Here is a 13745-nt window from a genome sequence, read left to right on the forward strand (position 1 = left end):
ACAATACATCCTTTTTGCTTATTTATTTTATACATAGTAGTTTGTATCTCTTAATCCCTTACCCTTTTCATCCCTGATGTGTTTTTTACCTTAGCACTTTTCACCATAAAATGTAATTTATAATTTATTTTGTTTGGAAGGAAAAATTCAATAGGGTGTTGTATAAAATTGATATAAACACCTAATAATAACTTAAATGAACTATTAAAAAGTGCTGACCTGAAACAAATAGACTGCAAGATATTTCTCCAACAAAGATGGGTTTATTCAGGATCAGCAGAGAATTGCAGTTTGGGGTCTGCATCTTTGGCAAGCCACATGCAAGTCCCCACACAGTAAGGGAAGGAGAATACTTTTATAGAAGGAGCAAGGAAGTTGGGAAGGCCATAGTAAACAAAGAGTCCATGGCTTTTCATGTTTGAGTCCTTGACAGGAACAAAGAGGAATCTTCCTTCTTCCTTTTGGACTCTGCTATTGTCCCAAGGTGTGAGAGCTTCCTCTTTGATCTCCTGACTCTATTTAATTGAGGTTGCTGTTTATTATTGTTTTTACACTTTTCCCCTTTTCATCAAGATTTTTCTCTGAAAGCATTGCTGATCAAGTCAGGTTTTCCAATTTCAGTGGCTTTTTTGCCCATCTGTGCCAGGAAGTGCCTTTCTTCCTGTAAGTGTACTGTGAGTGTAGGTCTCACATTGGAGGGAAAGTGCACAGATTGAAAACCTATTGGAGTCACATCTGAGTAATGAGGGGTAAGAGGGAGAACTCTCAGGCACTTTTTATCTGAAGCCCATATGTTATCAAGATCATAGACACTGGAGGTCATCTGAAGTTTTATGTCATCATCAAAGGTTTGGTGACAAACTTCCAACAAACCTAATCTGGATATCTTGGGAAAACTTCTCATCCAATGTCATCTGATTCAGTTCTGTGAAATCTTTACTTTCAGGTCACCAGATGATGTGCTGTCCAACCAGGATTTGATGCTTTCTTTACATATGTCATGTGAATCCAAGAGTCTATCTATTCCTTGGAGTTTGGTGACATAAGGATTGGTTAGCAGTGCCTGAAAGAGACCTCTCCAACTAGGTTGAGGAGACCTCTTCTGGAGGTATCTTTTCCAAAAGATGAAATCTCCAGGTTGCAAGCTTTGATGCTTAAGATCTTTGTCTCTTGAGAGTGCACTGTGAAATGATTGATGTACCAAAATACGGTTATTTTTAATAGAAGCAATTAGGCCTTTGCAATATCAGAGTATCTCTCCTTTTATCAGTTTTGGATCAAAAGAAGCAGAAGCCAAGTGCATTGGGCATCCTGTGACTCTCTCAAAGGGTGAGAGCTTATGAGTTCCAAAAAGGGTAGATCTGAAATGTAGAAGGACCAACAGCAATGATACTGGCCAAGGTATTTGGAGGGCCTGTACAAATTTTGCAAATTGAATCTCAAAAATGCTGTTAGTATGTTTGACTAAACCAGAGCATTGAGGGTGATAAGCAAAGTGAATATGTTGTAAAACCAGCATAGTTGTTGAAGTATCTGGCCAATAAAATGGGTTTCTTGGTCATTATTAAGTTTGAGAGGAGTTTCCTAGGTAGGGATTATCTTTTCTAGAAGGACTTTGGCCAGAGAAAAGGCCTTTCTGCAAGGGGAGGCTTCAATCTAGTGTGAAGATATGCAGATCATGACTAAAACATATTTATACCCATTAGACAGAGGAAGTTGTATGAAATATATTGACCAGACCTCAAATGATCCATTAGGCAGTTTAAATTGTTTAGGAACAGTACAAACAGGCTTCCTTGCGTTGCACTTTGGGCAAGTGGAACGAGTGAGGTAGGCACTCTTTGCAACCTTGTTACTCTTTCCCACCAATATCGATTCATGAGTGCCATCATTTTGTCAGTGGACCAACAGTGGTGAGGAATGGGCATTTTAGAGTCTCCAGGAGGACTGGTGTTACTGAACCAAACTTGGGTCTGCTTGCCCATGCACAGTAAACTCGATATACTGACACCTGGCTGTGGTGAAGAGAAGTGAAGCATTTATTGCAAGGTCAAGCAAGGAGTATGGGCAGCTAATGCTCAAAAGACCAGAGCTCCCCAATGGATTTAAGGGAAGGGTTTTTAAAGACAGGGTGAGTGAGAGTGTTGCAGGGTGCCTGATCAGCTTGTGGACTTTTTTCTGATTGGTTGGTGGTGAGGTAATTAGGAGTGAACATCATCAGCCTTATGGTACCAACTGTTCTGGGTCTGTGTGCTTGTGGTCAGCATGCAGTTAACTTCTTCTACCTGGTTGTGGTTTCAGTATCTGCAGAACAGCTCAAGATATGGCTCAGATATTATATATAGCCTTTGAGAGGAACTAAAGTCCTTGACTTTGTTGCATGGCTAAACTATTATTGTTTTGTCTTGCTTGACTGTTTCCCTTCATTTCTGTGTTTTCTCAGTTCTCTGATTAAATTTACTCTTTGGAACTTGGGCAAGGCCTAGGAGGCTAAAGTTTTTCTACAAACAAGTGACAGGGGACATGGCAGGGTCCTGCTCAGTTACACTGGGTTTTTATTTAGTCCAAAGTGGAACTTTCTCTTGTTATCAAATCAATAATAAGAAGAAATGGGACCGTGGCTTCACAGTCAGCTTCAGTTGAAACTGTCTAATCTCAAATCAGAACAAAGTACCAAATGAGTACTGGCATAGAGAACAAGGCCTTAATGGAAATGTTAAACCTCAACATAAATCCTGAACAATGCCTTGAGAGCTTCAAACGCAAAGAGAGCATGAGCTCAGATGCAGGAGAAAGAAATACCTTCAAACTCCAGGGTCAGTGAGAAAAGCAATGAGCCTATGGGGTCAATTGTGGCTATGGCACCTGTTTACTCACCATCTCCACAGCCTTCAGGGGTCTTCTCTGGTCGTTATACGGGCCACCAAAATGTTGACCTAAAATAAATAAACTGCCAGATATTTCTCCAGCAAAGATGGGCTTATTCAGGATTAGCAGAGAATTGCAATTTGAGATTGGCAACCATGGCAAGCCATGTGCATCTCCCCACATAGCAAGGGAAGGAGAATGCTTTTACAGAGGGAGGAAGTAAGTTGGGAGTGCTATAGTAAACAAAGAGTCCATGGCTTTTCATTGTACAAGTCCTTGACAGGAACTAAGAGAATTGTTCATCCTGTTGAACTCTGTTATCATCCTGAGACATAAGAGCTTCCCCTTCTGGTCTATTTAATTGAGGTTTCTGTCTATTAATTTTTTTAGAAAAGTAATGATTTCTGGAATTAGAAAGAATTGACTAGACAACAGTGCTTCCAAACTGATTTCAAACCTTTTACTATACTGATATGGCTAGATCAGGTAAGTGAAGAGGGATATGTGTAGACAAATAACTTGTTTTCGTCAAAGAATTGACTCTCTTCTGTTATGTTTAGAGAGAGGTTGTAGAAATGTGGAATTCATGGTGGTGTGGTTAGAAGGTAGCTGATATTGATGCCGAAAGCTCAGCTTCTCTGTACACTGGTGCAGAATCGAACCTGAGACAGAGTTTTGGGTGAAATAGAAAAGGATAGCTTTATAACTTTGCCAGGCAAAGGGGGACAGAGCAGGCTCCTGCCTTGAAAAACTGTGTCCCAACTTGGAGAGGATAGTGAGAAATTTTATAGTAATAGTTCAAAGAGGGCATGGTCAGCTCATGGACATTCTTCTGATGCGTTGGGGGTGAGGTAAGAAGGAGTCAGCATCATCAGCCTTCAGGTTCCAACTTGTCTGAGGTCTACATGCTTGTGGGCAGCATACTATTGTTAATCATTAACTTCTCCCACCTGGAGGAGGTTTCAGCATCTGCAGAATAGCTCAAAGACATTGTTGTGTGTATCCTTTCATGGGGAAACAGGACCTTGCCCAAGGCTGCACTATTGTTTCTCTTGACTGTTTGTTTCTCCCTGGTCTCACATCCCCTGCCTTCCCTAATTAGCAACTGCTTGACTCTGCCTGTTGGAACTCAGGGAAGGTCATGGAAGCTGAATGAAGGCTATTTCCTGTAATCAGAGAAACCGGGAACACAGAAAGGCTTTGTGCCTAGGAGCCCCACAGGGCCCTGCTCAGTATCAATAGATGAAACAAATTATTATTGACTGACAGAGTGATATTGGTTGGATGCAGATATTTGGTTACTTACTGCATTATTTTGCCCTTAATGTCATCATCCATAACATTTCTACTTATATGTAAATAAAATAAAAACGCATGTTAACACATTTGGTAGATGTCACAAGTCTAGGAGCGACAGCTAAGGACGTGGCTTACAAAATAAGACCTAAAGTAAAAGTTTCTTTTACTGTAATGATGGGTGATGGTCATAATTATAAATTTAGTCATAGGTTATTAAAATCTGAATTATATAACAAAAGCAGCTGCACAGATTTAATTGTATGGTAGCATCGATTTGTCAATGTCTAGAGATTTATAAGAACTATAAGATGGATATTGGTCCTTAGTAGCAAATATGGGGAGAGAGAAGGTCTTCAGAATATATTTTATAGGCAAAAGAAGAACATAGAAAAGATGGTGAGTGAAGATAAAGAAGTTAGTCAATAGTCAACAGAGAGTAAGTCCTTTTTCAGGAAAGTGTTTCAGATTAGGTGCTGGTGATCAGGAATTGTTGTGAGAGAGCTAGATTTAGAGGAGCTCTCCAAATTACTTGTGGAGTTTGAGGGCATGGGCTATTGTTAGAGCTACTTCTTTTAAAAATATTCTGACATCATCTGATCTGCTAAGTGCTGATGCTGAAAAATGGAGACACTGCATTCCAAAGTGGTGAAGCTAAGGGAGATTGTTATAGGAGAGAGAGAGATGCCTGGAGGCTATAGAAATAGTGAAATTCAACAACTGGCACTACTGATGGCAGACAGATAAAGGTGGGTAAAGTGCAGTTACTTAGTCATTAGATACACGTTTGGGAGAGGAGAAAGAAAGATTCCAGATGTGTTTTAGATGTAAGTTTACCAGAAACATGGGAGTGAAAAGACCATGTATTTATTTAAAAAAAAAAAAAAGAATTATTGAACTCTTACTAGTATCAGATACAGGAAATAAATTTATGAAAAAAACAGACTTGTTCATGCTTTTATGAAGCTTACTCGAATGGAAAAAATGGCAAAAAAAAATACAAACATGTGGAAGCTAAACAATATGCTGCTAAACACAAATTGATAAACCTTTAGCCAGACTCATTGAGAAAAAAAGGAAGAGGACCCAAATCAATAAAATCAGAAAAGAAAAAGGTGGCATTACAGCTGACACCACAGACATACAAAGAACCGTAAGAGACCACTATAAGCAACTATATGCCAATAAAATGGACAACCTAGAAGAAATGGACAAACTTTTAGAAAGTTACAACCTCCCAAGATTGAACCGGAAAGAAAATTTTAAAAATATGAACAGACCAATTATCAGTACTAAAATTGAATCAGTAATTTAAAATCTCCCAAAAACACAAAAGTCCAGGACCAGATGGCTTCACAGATGAATTCTATCAAAAGTTTAGAGAAGAGTTAATACCTATCCTTCTGAAACTATTCCAAAAAATAGTTGCAGAGGAAGGAACACTTCCAAACTCGTTCTATGAGGCCAACATTACCCTATACGAAAACCAGACAAAGGTATCACAAAAAAGAAAATTATAGGCCAATATCGCTGATGACCATAGGTACAAAAATCCTTGACAAAATACTAGCAAACCAATTCCAACAATCCATTAAAAGGATCACACACCATGATCAAGTGGGATTTATCCCAGGGTTACAAGGATTTTTCAATATCCACAAATCAATCAGTGTGACATAACCACATTAACAAATTGAAGAATACAAACCATATGACCATCCCAGTAGATGAAGAAAAAGCTTTTGATAAAATTCAACATCCATTTATGATACAAACTCCCCAGAAAGCAGGCATAGAGGAAACATACCTCAACATAATGAATGCCATATATGACAAACACACAGCTAACATCATACTCAACAGTGAAAAGCTGAAAGCATTTTCTCTAAGATCTGGAACAAAACAAGGATGCCCACTTTCACCACTTTTATTCAACATTGTTTTGGAAGTCCTAGTCACAGCAATCAGAGAAAAAAAAGAAATAAAAGGAGTCCAAATTGAGAAAAAAGAAATAAAAGTGTCACTGTTTGCAGATGACATGATACTATACATAGAAACATAGTTTTCTGCTACCAGAAAGCTACTAGAGCTCATCAATGAATTCTGTAAAGTTGCAGGGTACGAAATTAATACACAGAAATCTGTTGCATTTCTATACACTAACAACAAAATATCAGAAAGAGAAATTTAAAAAACAATCCCATTTACCATTACATCAAAATGAATAAAATACCTAGGAATAAACCTACCTAAGGAGGCAAAATACCTGTACTCCAAAAACTATAAGATGCCGATGAAAGAAATCAAAGATGACACAAACAGATGGAGAAATATACCATGTTCTTGGATTGGAAGAATCAATATTGTCAAAATGACTATACTACCCAAGGCAATCTACAGATACAGTGCAATCCCTATCAAATTCCCAATGGCATTTTTCACAGAAGTAGAAGAAAAAAAATTTTAATTTGTATGTAGACACAAAAGACCCCAAATAGCCAACGCAATCTTGAGAAGAAAAACAGAGCTGGAGGAATCAGGCTCCTTGACTTCAGACTATACTTCAAAGCTACAGTAATCAAAACAGTATGGTATTGACACAAAACAGACATGTAGATCAATGGGACAGCCACACAATTTCCCACACACTTACCTTTGCATACTAGTTACCAGCACTGACTTTAGTGTCAGAACAAGGCTACTAGCTGTGACATCCTAAACAGAATATTTAACAGTTAGGTACTTCAATACCCACTGGTGTAAAATAGCATAATGTTAATAATGCCTACCTTACTGGTTTGTTGTGAGAATCAATGTGATAATGCACGGATAATGCACTAGACTCATACATGATACTCACATGTCTTTGTTTAAACACGCAGCTGTTTTCATTTTCACTCTTTTACTTTTTTAATGTTATATTCTGGGGGAATGTGGTAAGCCCAATTTCCTGGGAAACAGGATTATAGCATCTTTGAAAAGTTCTGAGTTGCAGATCACTCATGCTTCCTTTCTTATCCTCTCTAACATGTTGCTTTTGTGTATTCAGTCACACCCCTGTTACGTCATATCCTCCTCCAGGTTTTGGCCACGAATGTACCTCTCAGCAGGCTCTATTTTGTATCGTGGAGAGACGCAGAATTCTCTCTATTTTCCTTGTTTCAGAACTAACAGCACTGAGCTCCAGGATCTCCATGGTACCTGAGGAAAGAAATCCTTTCATTAAACTATAGAACTTTTTGTCAGTCTTTTGTGTGCTTGTTCTGAAGAGAAAACACAGACACCAACAGGCTTCTTCTGGAACAAGAAACATATATTCTGTGCCCTAGTCCAACACCCAAACGACATCACAGCTGCCCAAAGTTCCCCAACCTTGGGTAAAGACGTACTGGATCTTCATTTCCCCGTTCGTTCCCCACAATACCCTTTCTCCCACCCCAAGACGGTGCCTGCAGCCATTTTCCCCAAGCCGCTCCTCATCTTCCTTGGAACTTTCTTCAGGGATCAACGAATCTCACCTGGTACCTTCAACCACTTACCAGGGTCCACCTGCCCTCTCTTCAAGAGTGAAAAATTCTGCAGACATTTGCACTAATCAAGGGAAAGCAGGCTGGTTTGCCTATTTTTGTGCTTCCTGGAGATCCATGTCTGGTCTCTGCTCAGGCTGCATGGTTGGTGCTGCTGCACTGAGCCCAGAAGACTGGAGCCGGGGCAGGAGGGTATATTTAACACTCACCGTCCCTTCCTCCCATGGGCTTGTTAACACACAGTCTCTCCTGGCTCCGGGGAAATTCTGTGTGCTGCCAATACTGTGTCCCGGGGACCTGGACAGGGAAGCTGAATCTCCACCCACCTACCTATTCCTCTTTCTACCGGGACATGTTTAACTATACGTGTGGATAGGGTGTAGCCCTTTTTTCTTACTACCATATGCAAGGTAATGCAGCACCAAATTACTCAAAAACCAGGATGAGAACCCTAAGTCAGTTAATAAGGTAATTAATACATTGATTTGTTCATTCATTACAAAAAATCACATCATGCTTTTATTGAGCTCTTTTTATGTACAGGGCACTGTGCTATACATTCTTTGGAGTAAAACTATGTAGATCATGGTTTCTGCCCTTTAGGAACTTCTAGTATTCTAATTAAAATTAGAAGTATACACTGTAATGAGCGTAGCATGTGACATGGGCCAAAAGAGAGGTGCAAAGTGCTCTAGGAACACCAATGAGAGAGAAATGGTTTCTAACATAATCTAGAAAAGGTTTCATCAAAGAGGTGTCATTCCAGACTCATGGCAGGAAGGTAGCGTGAAAATAGCGTGATGGGAAATAATTTTGGTCCAGTAATCAGAAGATCTGGTTTTTAATCTAGGTTCCATCCTTCTGAAGACATTTAACCTTCAAAAATTGTCTTTATTCCTCAGTTTTTTATCTCATAAAACATGGTAATAATAATTCCGTTGTCACATCATATTATTAATATTAGTTTCAAAAGTAATATGTATAGGAAAACAGTTCTAAAACTGTCTAGTGATAAGTATACAAATGTAAAATATTACCTGTGTTGGAATATGAACCACAGCCATGATTTGATCAGAAGAAATGATGTGAGAGGGCTTTCAGTGTAGAGAGACTAGCACAAGAAAGAATGCAGCATAATGACAGCAGAAGGTGAGACAGGTGACTAGAGTCCTCTGCCTTGGACTCCAGGAAGCACTCAGTCATTTGACGAGCATTTGTGGAGTATGTACTATGAGCTGAGAATAGTGTGAAATGGCAATCCCTTCTGTCTGTCAGGTTATCCACAAGAGAGTGGTGAGCCTACAGTATCTCTGCTCTTAATCGTGCCTCAGTAACCATAAAATCGAGAATCAAGTGCTAGAAGTTTTGCAAGAGCAAAGGACCAAGAGATATACTTGTGTCTCTGTGAGTAGCCAAAGGTGGATGAAGGGAGTGAAACAGGGGCCTGAAAAAGTGAGAAATTCTAGAGAGATTTTAGATTCAAGAGAGGTAAACTCCTAAAGATCCTAGAGGATAACTTCCAGGCAGTATCTGTCTATTGTAACCTGTTATTTAAGGGAATGCTAGTGATTTGTTGTAAATAGGATGTAAAATTTGTTCCAAAATACTCTGCTTTAGTCCTGCCTGAGAAGACCTCAAATGAAACTGTGATGTATCAACCCTTCCTAGGTATATTGGCAGGTATATGTGTGATCTCAGAATACACCAGTGACATAAATAGGATGTGACAACTGGTAGTGGTGGATTCATTTACATTGTTTACACTTCTATGACCAGGAGATGAGTTTTTTTTTTAATTTTTAAAATTTATTTATTTATTAAAATTAATTAATTTATTTTTGGCTGTGCTGGGTCTTCGTTTCTGTGCGAGGGCTTTCTCTAATTGCTGAGAGCAGGGGCCACTCTTCATCGCGGTGCGCGGGCCTCTCACTGCGGAGCACAAGCTCCAGAGGCTCAGGCTCAGTAGTTGTGGCTCACGGGCCCAGTTGCTCCGCGGCATGTGGGATCCTCCCAGACCAGGACTCGAACCCGTGTCCCCTGCACTGGCAGGGGGACTCTCAACCACTGCGCCACCAGGGAAGCCCCGAGTTTTATTTAAAAAAAAAACAAAAACAAGTACAGTAGTGTCTTCCTACATATCTCCAAATACATGTCAAAAAAGATGGGTGTTTGTAGTTTAGCTTTGTTTTTGCTCAGAAATGCAGTCAAACAGGAGTTTGTTTCCAAGTGACCCACTGAGCAGTGTAAACACTTCTGTTTATTTCAAATAAAATATATTTGTATTATTTATCATTTATACTATGTACTCATACCACACTACCTTCTGTATCAGGTTGTCCAATAGAAACATACCTGTTTTGTTCTTTAAAAAACTGGCTAGAATTTGATGGAGAAGGATAGACTTAGCTCTTCCCATACTCCATCCATTCGTATTCTTTGTCTAAAAGCATATGGTGTATTGGCACTATTCTGGAAAGCCTGGACCACTGGTCTTCATGAAATGAGACTATGGAACACGAAAATCAGGGAAGGTAATAGCTTCCTAAGGAATGACTGTAAGAGAAAATGAAAACACTTGTGCTATAAGCCCTCTGTCTTCTCTGCAATGCATGGAGCTGTCCACTCATGCTTGCCTGCACCAGATGGTGACATCTGAAAGAGCTGGTATCGTTGGTTAGAGTTGCTAAATATATAAAGCAAAAATGATGTGTCTAAAGAAAGAAAGAAAGAAAAAAAAGAAAAAAGAAACCAGAAGAAAAAAAGTGTGTAACTCCCACATCAATGATACATTATTAATAATAATCAATAAAAATTAATAAAATAAGAAAAAAATGTGTCAATTATACTTTAATTCTCCCTTATCAATCAGCTAGATTAAAACAACATCAATGCATGAATTCCATGAGAATTAAAAATCCAGAAAATTTTGAAAAAGTTAATATGAAGTCACTGAAATAAATTGAATTCTATTAAATTATTTAGCATAAAAAGGCTGACAATATGTTTCTTTTTAAAATAAACTTTTTATTTTGGAATAATATTGGATTTATAGAAAAGTTTTAAAGAGAGTTCTCACATTCTCCTCCCCCAGTTTGTTTCTCCTAATATTATCACCTTACCTTACTGTGTATACTTTCAAAACCAAGAAAGCAAGATTTGCACATTTTTAAACTAAACTCCAGGATTTGTTCAGATCTTACCAGGTTTTCCATATCCTTTTTACATTCCAGGATCCAGTCTAAGTTACCACATTCCATTTAGGTATCTTGTCCCTAAGTCCCCTATATTTGACAGTTTCTTGTCTTTATTTGTATTTCACAACTGTAAGGGTTTTTTAATGAGGCAGAATAGGGGTTTTAGTACTACAGAAGAATGTTATTTTTTTTTAATGCTCTTTTCCAGAAGGGTTTTTGGACGTTTTCTGACTCTGTTCAATACGAAATGTTAGGAAATAGTAAAAGATATTGGAATATTAAGTTCAAGAAAAAAAATGTTAATCACAGTCTAAAATTCATCTGCACAAGGTTGTAGTGTGCAAAAATTTATAATAAAAACCAAAAGGAAAATTGCAATCATACTGTGAAGAAACTTGAAGGACAGACTAAGAAACTTGGAGTTTATTCAAGGTTGATGGGAACCAGTAGATATTTTTGAGCACAGAAGCTGTCTACGTTGATCCTCACTTGCTCTGTAGATGTTAGTTGCCTCTGGCCACACTGGGTATCTCTCCTATCTGAAAGACCCTGTATGGATCCAGTACTTCTATTTCCTGTAATGATGAAGGAGACTGGAGACTTCCCCCAGACACTACCCTGGCAAAAGGGAATTACAAAAGAGTAACATTATTTATGCAATATTTTGAAGGATTGGCAGATTATAAAGATGATTTGAAAGAAACAGGATCAAATGTAATAGGGTAAAAAAAAGTCCTCTATCTAGGTTTATAGACAAAATAATTATATCAATGGACTATGAGAAATAATCTGATAATTAATAGTTCATTTGAAAATCTTAGGTTTGGAATATAAAAATATCAGCCATGAGGATAATATGACTATGAACATGCAGTTCAAGTCAAGAGAAGTGTCAATCCCACCAGAGTTCACATGGACTCATCTCATTTTTGTTGTTGAAAGATATATAAGTGCAGGAGACTGTGCTAAACACTTTTCCTATACCTGAAGTATTTGGTTTCAAATTTTGAAGTCAGAATTAGAGGTGTTTTTTTAAACTCAAAAAAAAATAATGCATTTTATTGGAAAATAAAGAAAAGCACAGTAAAGGAAATCAACATCACATATTTACTTCCTGATAAGGAGATTCATAAAACAGCTACACTATTGATGCCCAGAGGAAGACATTCCCATCCCAGACCACTACCCCCTTTCAGAAACTTATTCTATGGGGGAAGGTGGAAGATAGATTTTTGATGAACTGTATATCCCGTCATTTATAAATTATAATAGCAAGACACTTATAAGTTTATGTAACTGTTTTGGCACAAATAAATGTGAATATTACATTAAATAAATAGGGACCAGCTAATAATGCCTGATAACCTTGCTAGTAGACTTTTGCATACTTTTTAAAATTGAAATACAGTTAATTTACAATATTATATTACTTTCAGGTGTACAAGACAGTGATTTAATATTTTATATAGATTATAGCCTTTCATATCCTTTCTTAAACTGTAGAAAACTATAGGAAGATAAACTGCAACAGCAGAAGGCTTCCACATCTAAAGAGAGAAGCTTCATGTAGCCTGTTGTTCTGGGTCTTGGGTGACTGTAAGGAGTTAAATTTCCAAAAATCATACTGACATACCCTCTAACCATCTCTCTGTCCAGATGAATAAAGGGGCATATTTTATTGGCTAAGAAATGTTTTTTTAAATAAATATGCTGGTAATAATACCTTTGTCACAGAATGCAATGTATAAGAGCAAGGGGTTCATTGCATAGTTACTGCTACTATTTCAGTCAAATTCCTTCTAGTCTTATTTAAATAAATGAACAAATAGACTGATACTATTTTGTATAGCATAGTATTTTGATACTATTACATAATCTAATTTTTCATTTATTAGGAATATTTTTCTGTCATTAGCTCTATTTAGATCATGGTATTTTAATGTCTGCATTCCATTTAATGTATAAACTACAAATTATTTAACCAGTCCTCTGTGGAAATTTAGCATAGTTCCATATTTTTCTTATAGTAAATACAAATGTCTGTCTGCACAAATATTTCTTAATCAGAATGTTTTCAATACTTTTAGCATTTGTGATATATATTGCCAAATTTTCTTCTAACAAGGCTGAGTCATTTTGTACCTCCTCATACCCTAGCAAAGTGTGAGGGGTTTAGTTCCTGAACCTGCCAGTCCTACCTACAGGTGTGACACACATGCCTTGCCTACATGGCTCCAAATTATATTCATTTATTATATTTCTTTATAGCTACCATGTGGTAGATACTATTCTGGGCCCTGGTAATAAAATGATGAACAAACAAATGTGATCCCTAGTTCCATGGAGCTTATAGTCTAATTAGAGAGACTGAAGATTAAATAAACAACTGCAATCAGCCACTCCACTAGTTCAGTGTGGGCACTGACCTCGGTAAATCAGGAAATGAAGCTCTAAACCCCTGTAGTCCAGGAGGTGATATGTTGCCAATACAAAAATTCACAGTTTCCTATCTCCTTGCCTTGTAATTCACAGTAGGTGATCACATGGGGCCCCACTACCTCATAGGCTACAGTTGGTGTCCTCCGGCTAGAAGAGATCTCATCCAGAAGTCTCCTGATGCTTTTCCATAATGAAGCTTGTGTTTCCTTGAATGGCTTCCTCCTTCCACTTCCCTTTTCTGTATCTTCTGCCTCAGAACTAAAACCCAGTAACAAACCCAGGAAGAGCCATTTAGAGAGATGCTAGTTCTGCATTTTTTTTTTTTTTTTTTTTTGCTTTTTGCTTTTTTACTTTTGCTTGTGCTCATAGTCATCCCTTTCCACCCCACCAGGATGCATGATTCATGAACCTGCTCTACGTA

The sequence above is a fragment of the Balaenoptera musculus genome, chromosome 8 (assembly GCF_009873245.2).
Source record: "Balaenoptera musculus isolate JJ_BM4_2016_0621 chromosome 8, mBalMus1.pri.v3, whole genome shotgun sequence".
NCBI classification, from domain to species: Eukaryota; Metazoa; Chordata; class Mammalia; order Artiodactyla; family Balaenopteridae; genus Balaenoptera; species Balaenoptera musculus.